Genomic DNA, 10,000 nt, shown 5'->3' on the forward strand with positions numbered 1-10,000 from the left:
CTTTTTATAATATCGATTTATATAATATAATAATATAATAGATTGAATTTATCTAATTTATTTCTATATCTAATTTATTTCTATATAGAATAGAGTGGCGATTCAAATGAATGATTTATGAGTATAAATCATGAATCAAAAATGGAAAATCATAAAAGATGGAAAAAGCTTTCGGATCTAGTCATATCATTCCATTATATTGACAATTTCAAAAAACTGTTCATACTATGAGCATAGTATGATGTCGGTCAGGCAAATATGCCCCCATCGTCTAGCGGTTCAGGACATCTCTCTTTCAAGGAGGCAGCGGGGATTCGACTTCCCCTGGGGGTAGGGTACTACGAAAGGAAGTTGATCATGGATTATCAATAAACCTATAATTGATTCTTCCTGGGTCGATGCCCGAGCGGTTAATGGGGACGGACTGTAAATTCGTTGGCAATATGTCTACGCTGGTTCAAATCCAGCTCGGCCCAATAATTCGCTGATCCGCCATAACATAAAATGCCCATTTTTTTGTATTTTGTTTTCCAGAAAAGCCAAACAAAAAAATTAGGGAAGAATAAAAAAAGTCCAATTTTCTGATATATCCATCCCTACCGCTATTTGTTTTTTATTTGTTCTATTTATTTGTTCCCATAAATTCTGACCTTGATAATGATCTAGATTCATATCAGGATCATTAAGTATAAAGTTTAATGAAAAGAAAGAGTAAAGTAAAGAAAAAAGACTCTTTTTTTTTTTTCATTTTAAAATTGATTATCGATCGATTTGGCAATAACGAAAGGATTACTAGTAACTAGTAATCCGCGTTGCTCTCACTAAAGCGCATACCCGTATGGATATCAATATATCACTCGCGCCTTTGTTTGTTACAACACGGCGATTCGAATCTAAAATTTAAATAGAAAATGGCTTGAATGAAATCATAAGAATATCTATGCTGTACACTTTTCTTTATTGCCCTGGGATTGTAGTTCAATTGGTCAGAGCACCGCCCTGTCAAGGCGGAAGCTGCGGGTTCGAGCCCCGTCAGTCCCGACGGATACAATAAAAAAAAAATACATCAATTGATCCCTCCATTTTCTGTGAAAGGGAATACAAATGAAAGAATTTCATTCCCAAGGATAGCCTTTTTTATTTATTTTTTCCTTTCCATTTTTTGTTGGGGTTTATTTGTAAACTATTTGTAAACGGTGAAAGTGGAAAAGCAGTCAGATGATACATCATCAGATGATTGTACAAGGAAGGCGGTAGATTATCGAAAAGAAAGAGTGGAAAAGAATATATAGAAATAAAGGAAAGGAATTCTTTTGATTGGGCCAGGAATCCAATTTTGTATTCGGTGTGGATAAAAGAGCTTCCTATGTTATACTATTCAATTCTCGACGGTGAATCGATTTGATAGCTTAGATATTGTTATTCATGATATTGATCCGATTCGATGTCATTGAAATGTAAGTCATCGCATTGAATTTACAAGCGACAAATTTATCATCTCTATGGGATTAAATCCCGAGTTATTGCGAAGTAAAAAAAACAATGAAATTATGGAAGTAAATATTCTCGCATTTATTGCTACAGCGCTGTTCATTCTAGTTCCTACCGCCTTTTTACTTATAATATACGTAAAAACTGTCAGTCAAAGTGATTAATTTGAATGAAACTTGACTTTTTATCAAGGATTTAAGAAAAAAAGGATTCCAATTTCACGTCTTAAATAAATTAAATAAAATGAATGGACTAGAATCAGCAGTATCCTATCAAACTCGATAGTATGGTAGAAAAAAAATATGAATCTTTCTACCATACTATCCATATCTATTATTGTAATGTATAAAGATACAAGCTTAATATAGATGAATCTACAATATGTATCTTCATACATGTCGATATCAATTAAATATATGTAATGAAATATATGTAATGTACATAGTATCTCAATTTTATTTCTTCGCTTGATCTATTTTATTTGTGTTGATTTCAATCAATCTGAAATAATTGAAAGGCAAGTCTTACGATTTTCTAATTCTTTCATTTCATGGAACCGATTTTTAATTTAACTTCTTTTCTTTGATCCATGATATGAAATGAGTCAATAAAGCATGGCATAAATAAAATTCCTAAAATAATAAATAAAACAGGGGGTAAGTGTGCAATATGTGACTACACTAAGGCAAGATCTTATTAAATAAAAGAACTACTTTTTTTCTCTTTGAACAGTAACAGTAAAGAGGGAAGGAAATAAAAACAAACAAATACAGAAAAAAAAAAGGGGGGGGGGTTCCTTGTCCCTCATTGTCCATATATAACTCTGGTAAGAGCTGGTTCATCAAAATAGAAAATTTAGGAAGAATTCTTTTTTTTTTTTAATAAATTGCCTATCATCCGTATCCCTTTTACTTTCGAAATACGAACATGGGAATTATTGAAATGTTTGTTTGATTTTGATTGAAAGGGTATTATTCATAGAATACATTACTCCACTAGAATCCAAGAATTTCGAAATGAAGACTAATAAAATAGTTAAAAAGGCTTTGCAAAACGATCTAGAAAACAATTGATACGGTTTGATTCCTCAACCCAATTAGAAGTACCCCTAGAGTCCACTTCTTCCCCATACTACGAGTGAAAGGGAAAATGTAAAGACTACCATTAAAGCAGCCCAAGCAAGACTTACTATATCCATGTGTATTATGTCCCCTAATTTCTATGAATATGAAACAAATAGGAAGGAATTTTTCCATTATTGTTCACTAATAATAGTGGAATTACCGGTGCAGAGTCAAAAGGAAAAGGGAATTCTGACACACCACCGTTGATGAAACACTTCAATAAATCCGCTTATAACAAGTTCTTATATGATTTCTAGTAAAATCGAGAACCATTAAGCACAAGCAAAATACGCAGTAACACTTTTGGAAGTATCAAAAGAATGTTACTCACATGTAGCAATAATAAGACTTCTTCTTTCTTTTGGTGTCCCTTATTAAGTAAAAGCCAATTATCCATCCAATCTAATATTGATTGGATGCCTGAACACTCAGAGACTTTCATCAGTCTGTATACAAAGTATCTTCCAACCCTTCTACAACCATTCATTAGTTAATTAAACACTCCCGTTATCCAATCTAATTCAAGACTCCGATAGTAGCCCCTCTATTAGTAGGGGAGGGGCTACCATATCAAGATTTACTCATTCCCTTCCACTACTCTAGTTTTTCCTTGAATCCTAGACGTAAGGATTTACAACACTTTAGAAAACAAAACCTCCGGAAGTTTATAATCAAGTTTATAATCAAGAAAGTATCAAGAGTCCTTTTCTTACACTTGTTTTTGCCGGAGAAAATTGGTCGAGTTATATCAGCAAAACAGAATATAGGATTTCGCGTTTTTTGTTGATCAGGCGACACCCGGATTTGAACTGGGGAATAAGGGATTTGCAGTCCCCCGCCTTACCGCTCGGCCATGTCGCCAAAAGGCTACAAACAAAAAAATGAGAGTATCCCCTTTTTATTTTTAGATTGGATCCATACCTTCAATTGGTTATAGTATCTCAAGACACACAATATCTAAAAACAAAAACTTTCCCTTTCTTTTTTCTTTTCTATTGAAAAAGAAAATGTGGATTCTCAGTTACAAAAGTAAAAATGCAGGACAAAAAAATTGGAACCATTAACTATTAACTATTGACGGCAAATTTATGGACGATTCTTCTTCACTTGTCTTTCTCTAATGGTATAAGAAAATAAAAATGGATACATAACTAATTAGTATTGATTTTTTTTTTCAATTTTTCAATTCAATAAAAAAACTTTCTTAATTTCAATTATAAATTATATAATTATAAATTATATTATAATAATATAACAGCAATTATGAGTCTATGTAAACCCCCGAACATAAGTTGTTACACAGCTCTAGTTATCTAATGAGGTATTTTATCTATCTAGATATGATGTCCATAGGGAATCAGCAAGAAATTATCGTGTTTCAATTTTTCATTGAATAGATTAAAATTAAAGAAAAAATAGAATTTTTGATAGAGCACGCCATGTGTTGTCTCCACTAGAGAGCTATAATGGAATAAAAAGAAAAGAGGAAAGACATATATAAATAGAAATGCTATATCTGCATATGTTTAATAAATACAAGCCCTCTTTTCGTACGCACTTCAATCATATTCTAAATATTCTACTAAAAAATAAAAAACTAAAAAATGGGTAAAAACATCTCTCTTCTCTGCGAATCATTTTTTGAACAGAACAATGGAATCTATGAAAAAATTAAGTGCTAGAAAAATCAACTCTCTCCCGATATATATTTTATGATTATTTTGTCTTTATCTCAACGAACAGATCAAATCAGGAATTCATTTCATTTTTCTGGTATTCAATCGGATTGGAATATGGAATATCATAATAATGGTAGAAATTGAATTATTATTTTTTTTTTTGATATTCTATACAAAACTCCATAAGGCTAAATGGCATTTATCAATTCTTTTATGTAGCTGTTTGTTATAAATATAAATTAAAATTTGAGTATAATTTTTCTTCTTCCGTTCATACGCATTTCATACATTCCATATATATTATATGGTATATGGAGTTAGATAAAATTTCATGTGATTCAGTAAACAGAATAGAAATTCAATTCCATCATTATTAGATCGATTCATATGATTCGATGAAGAATGAGAAAAGAATGGGATTTTTTTGATAAATGGGAAATTCAAAATGCTCGGGAATGAAAATGGGGAAATGTATACAATACCTGGGTTGAATCAGATACAATTTGAAGGATTTTGTGGGTTCATGGATCGGGGCTTAACAGAAGAACTTGATAAGTTTCCAAAAATTGAAGATACAGATCAAGAAATTGAATTTCAATTATTTGTGGAAACATATCAATTGGTGGAACCGTTGATAAAAGAAAGGGATGCTGTATATGAATCACTCACATATTCTTCTAAATTATATGTATCCGCAGGATTAATTTTGAAAACCAGTAAGGATATGCAAGAACAAACAATTTTTATTGGAAACATTCCTTTAATGAACTCCCTCGGAACTTCTATAGTAAATGGAATATACAGAATTGTGATCAATCAAATATTGCAAAGCCCCGGTATCTATTATCGATCAGAATTGGATCCTAACGGAATTTCGGTCTATACTGGTACCATAATATCAGATTGGGGGGGGAGGTTCGAATTAGAGATTGATAGAAAAGCAAGGATATGGGCTCGTGTAAGTAGGAAACAGAAAATATCTATTCTAGTTCTATCATCAGCTATGGGTTCGAATCTAAGAGAAATTCTAGAGAATGTTTGCTACCCTGAAATTTTCTTGTCTTTCCTGACCGATAAGGAAAAAAAAAAAATTGGGTCAAAAGAAAATGCCATTTTGGAGTTTTATCAACAATTTTCTTGTGTAGGCGGGGATCCGGTATTTTCTGAATCCTTGTGTAAGGAATTACAAAAGAAATTCTTTCAGCAAAGATGTGAATTAGGAAGGATTGGTCGACGAAATATGAACCAGAGACTGAATCTTAATATACCTCAGAACAATACATTTTTGTTACCGCGAGATATATTGGCAGCTGCGGATCATTTGATTGGAATGAAATTTGGAATGGGTACACTTGACGATATGAATCATTTGAAAAATAAGCGTATTCGTTCTGTAGCGGATCTCTTACAAGATCAATTCGGATTGGCTCTGGTTCGTTTAGAAAATGTAGTTAGAGGAACTATATGCGGAGCAATTAGGCATAAATTGATACCGACTCCTCAGAATTTGGTAACTTCGACTCCATTAACAACCACTTATGAATCCTTTTTCGGATTACACCCATTGTCTCAAGTTTTGGATCGAACAAATCCATTGACACAAATAGTTCATGGGAGAAAATTGAGTTATTTGGGCCCCGGAGGATTGACCGGGCGAACTGCTAATTTTCGGATACGAGATATCCATCCTAGTTACTATGGACGCATTTGCCCAATTGACACGTCTGAAGGAATCAATGTTGGACTTATTGGATCCTTAGCAATTCATGCCAGGATTGGTCGTTGGGGGTCTCTAGAAAGTCCATTTTATAAAATATTTGAGAGATCAAAAAAAGCACAGATGCTTTATTTATCCCCAAGTCGAGATGAATATTATATGGTAGCGGCAGGAAATTCTTTGGCCTTGAATCAGGGTATTCAGGAAGAACAGGTTGTTCCGGCTCGATACCGCCAAGAATTCCTGACTATTGCATGGGAACAAGTTCATCTTCGAAGTATTTTTCCTTTTCAATATTTTTCTATGGGAGCTTCCCTCATTCCTTTTATCGAGCATAATGACGCGAATCGGGCTTTAATGAGTTCTAATATGCAACGCCAAGCAGTTCCGCTTTCGCGTTCCGAGAAGTGCATTGTTGGAACTGGGTTGGAACGCCAATTGGCTCTAGATTCAGGGGTTCCCGCTATAGCCGATCAAGAGGGAAAGATCATTTCTACCGATACTGACAAGATTATTTTATCGGGTAATGGGGATACTCTAAGCATTCCATTAGTTATGTATCAACGTTCCAACAAAAATACTTGTATGCATCAAACTCCCCGGGTTCAGCGGGGTAAATGCATTAAAAAGGGACAGATTTTAGCGGATGGTGCCGCTACGGTTGGTGGCGAACTCGCTTTGGGCAAAAACGTATTAGTAGCTTATATGCCATGGGAAGGTTACAATTTTGAGGATGCGGTACTCATTAGCGAGCGTCTAGTATATGAAGATATTTATACTTCTTTTCACATACGAAAATATGAAATTCAGACTCATGTGACAAGCCAAGGTCCTGAAAGAATCACTAACGAAATATCGCACCTAGAAGCCCATTTACTCCGCAATTTAGACAAAAATGGAATTGTGATGCTGGGATCTTGGGTGGAGACGGGCGATATTTTAGTAGGTAAATTAACGCCTCAGGTGGCGAAAGAATCATCATATGCTCCAGAAGATAGATTATTACGGGCCATACTTGGGATTCAGGTATCCACTTCAAAGGAAACTTGTCTAAAATTACCTATAGGTGGGAGGGGTCGAGTCATCGATGTGAGATGGATCCAGAAAAAAGGGGGTTCTAGTTATAATCCGGAAACGATTCGTGTATATATTTCACAGAAACGCGAAATGAAAGTAGGCGATAAAGTAGCCGGAAGACATGGAAATAAGGGTATCATTTCCAAAATTTTACCTAGACAGGATATGCCTTATTTGCAAGACGGAAGACCTGTTGATATGGTCTTCAACCCATTAGGAGTCCCTTCACGAATGAATGTGGGACAGATATTTGAATGCTCGCTTGGGTTAGCAGGGAGTCTACTAGATAGACATTATCGAATAGCACCGTTTGATGAGAGATATGAACAAGAGGCTTCGAGAAAACTAGTGTTTTCCGAATTATATGAAGCCGGTAAGCAAACAGCGAATCCATGGGTATTTGAACCCGAGTATCCAGGAAAAAGCAGACTATTTGATGGAAGAACGGGGGACCCTTTTGAACAACCTGTTATAATAGGAAAACCTTATATCTTGAAATTAATTCATCAAGTTGATGATAAAATACATGGGCGTTCCAGTGGACATTATACACTTGTTACACAACAACCACTTAGAGGAAGGTCCAAGCAAGGAGGACAACGGGTAGGAGAAATGGAGGTTTGGGCTCTAGAGGGATTTGGTGTTGCTCATATTTTACAAGAAATGCTTACTTATAAATCTGATCATATTAGAGCTCGCCAAGAAGTACTTGGTACTATGATCATTGGAGGAACAATACCTAAACCTGAAAATGCTCCAGAATCTTTTCGATTGCTCGTCCGAGAATTACGATCTTTGGCTCTGGAACTGAATCATTTCCTTGTATCTGAGAAGAACTTCCAGATTAATAGGAAGGAAGCTTAATCGGAATGAATCAGAATTTGTCTTCTATGATCGACCGATATAAACATCAACAACTCCGAATTGGCTCAGTTTCTCTCCCAACAAATAAGTGCTTGGGCCAATAAAATCCTACCTAATGGAGAAACCGTTGGAGAGGTGACAAAACCCTATACTTTTCATTACAAAACCAATAAACCGGAAAAGGATGGATTATTTTGTGAAAGAATTTTTGGACCTATAAAAAGTGGAATTTGCGCTTGTGGAAATTATCGAGTAATTGGAAATGAAAAGCAGGGCCCTAAATTTTGTGAACAATGCGGAGTTGAATTTGTTGATTATCGGATACGAAGATATCAAATGGGATACATAAAACTGGCATGTCCAGTAACTCATGTATGGTATTTGAAACGTCGTCCTAGTTATATCGCCAATCTTTTAGATAAACCTCTTAAAGAATTAGAGGGTCTAGTATACTGCGATGTGTGATTTGATCGAAATTATGATTTTACCGATTAGCAATGAGAAACTGTCATCCCATTCAATCGAATTGGGATGCCCTGGATCTGACATGACATGTCTCTTGGGAGGAGTAACATGAAGCTCAGAATTATGGGTGTATTCAATACTCCCAAATAAAAAGGGAATTGGTCTATGGTCGAGTCAGTAAAAATAAATAAATAGGAATTTTGAGTTGTACCTCGTGAAAAAAAAAGACTTCTTTCTTTTGTGGAATTAACCATTCTCATTTCTTTTAGTTCTTTTAGAAAGAAATGAAATTATGTTCAAGTAAACAAATATGTCATGGTTGCAGGAGTCTATACATCGCATATAGGCTTAGGCTTTAAGTTAAGGGCATCGTGGTATAACCGTCGAGGTAAGGTAAGGCAGGACCTAAGAGATCGAATGGAAGGGTACATAGACAAGTAAATCCCTTATGACACTCCTTTAATTTAAGAGGATTCATCATTCGAGGGGAAGTAGACTACTCAAGAATTTCACATTTCATTTATGTCCTAATTTCGAATTGAATAAAGAATTAAGAAAATATAAATCAATAAAAGAAGAATGAATCAATGAAATGTTTCTTTGGAACTTGAGTAAAGAGTAGACCTTTTTTTGGGGGGGGTTCTAGAATTTGAAAGCGAGAACTCCTTTCTTTATCTTTATTTGGTGTAACTACTTGAGCCGGATGAGAGGAAACTCTCATGTCCGATTTTGAGGGGGGGGGGGAGAGATCCTGTAGGGCCCTATCCTAATTTTGCTTTTGCTAGGCCCATCGCTAAAAAACCTACTTTCTTACGATTACGAGGTTCATTCGAATATGAAATTCAATCCTGGAAATACAGTATCCCACTTTTTTTTACTACCCAAGGTTTCGATACATTTCGAAATCGAGAAATTTCTACTGGAGCAGGTGCTATTCGAGAACAATTAACCGATCTAGATTTGCGAATTCTTATCGATTATTCGTTGGTCGAATGGAAAGAATTAGGAGAAGAAGGCCTCGCGGGTAATGAATGGGAAGATCGAAAAATTGGAAGAAGAAAGGATTTTTTGGTTAGACGCATGGAATTGGCTAAGCATTTTATTCGAACAAATATAGAACCAGAATGGATGGTTTTATGTCTATTACCGGTTCTTCCTCCCGAGTTGAGACCGATCATTCAGATAGATGGGGGTAAACTAATGAGTTCGGATATTAATGAACTCTATAGAAGAGTTATCTATCGAAATAATACTCTTACCGATTTATTAACAACAAGTAGATCTACGCCAGGGGAATTAGTAATGTGTCAGGAAAAATTGGTACAAGAAGCCGTGGATACACTTCTTGATAATGGAACCCGCGGACAACCAATGAGGGACGGTCATAATCATAATAAGGTTTACAAGTCGTTTTCAGATGTAATTGAAGGCAAAGAGGGAAGATTTCGTGAGACTTTGCTTGGCAAACGAGTCGATTATTCGGGACGTTCTGTCATTCTTGTTGGCCCCTCACTTTCATTACATCGCTGTGGATTGCCTCGCGAAATAGCAATAGAGCTTTTCCAGACATTTGTAATTCGCGG

The 10,000-nt window shown here is 35.2% G+C and overlaps 3 non-coding genes across 3 annotated transcripts; 2 read left to right on the forward strand and 1 right to left on the reverse strand.

Moving 5' to 3' along the window:
• Positions 1–392: 392 nt before the first annotated feature.
• On the forward strand, positions 393–476 carry TRNAY-GUA (transfer RNA tyrosine (anticodon GUA)). Its single transcript has one exon. It is a non-coding gene; the product is annotated as a tRNA-Tyr (tRNA).
• A 491-nt stretch (positions 477–967) lies between these two features.
• On the forward strand, positions 968–1,041 carry TRNAD-GUC (transfer RNA aspartic acid (anticodon GUC)). The gene has a single exon. It is a non-coding gene; the product is annotated as a tRNA-Asp (tRNA).
• A 2,363-nt stretch (positions 1,042–3,404) lies between these two features.
• On the reverse strand, positions 3,405–3,476 carry TRNAC-GCA (transfer RNA cysteine (anticodon GCA)). The gene has a single exon. It is a non-coding gene; the product is annotated as a tRNA-Cys (tRNA).
• Between the last annotated feature and the right edge of the window lie 6,524 nt (positions 3,477–10,000).

The sequence above is a fragment of the Durio zibethinus genome, unplaced genomic scaffold, assembly GCF_047325235.1.
Source record: "Durio zibethinus cultivar Kanyao isolate XHJ-2024 unplaced genomic scaffold, ASM4732523v1 HiC_scaffold_230, whole genome shotgun sequence".
In the NCBI taxonomy this organism is placed as follows: domain Eukaryota; kingdom Viridiplantae; phylum Streptophyta; class Magnoliopsida; order Malvales; family Malvaceae; genus Durio; species Durio zibethinus.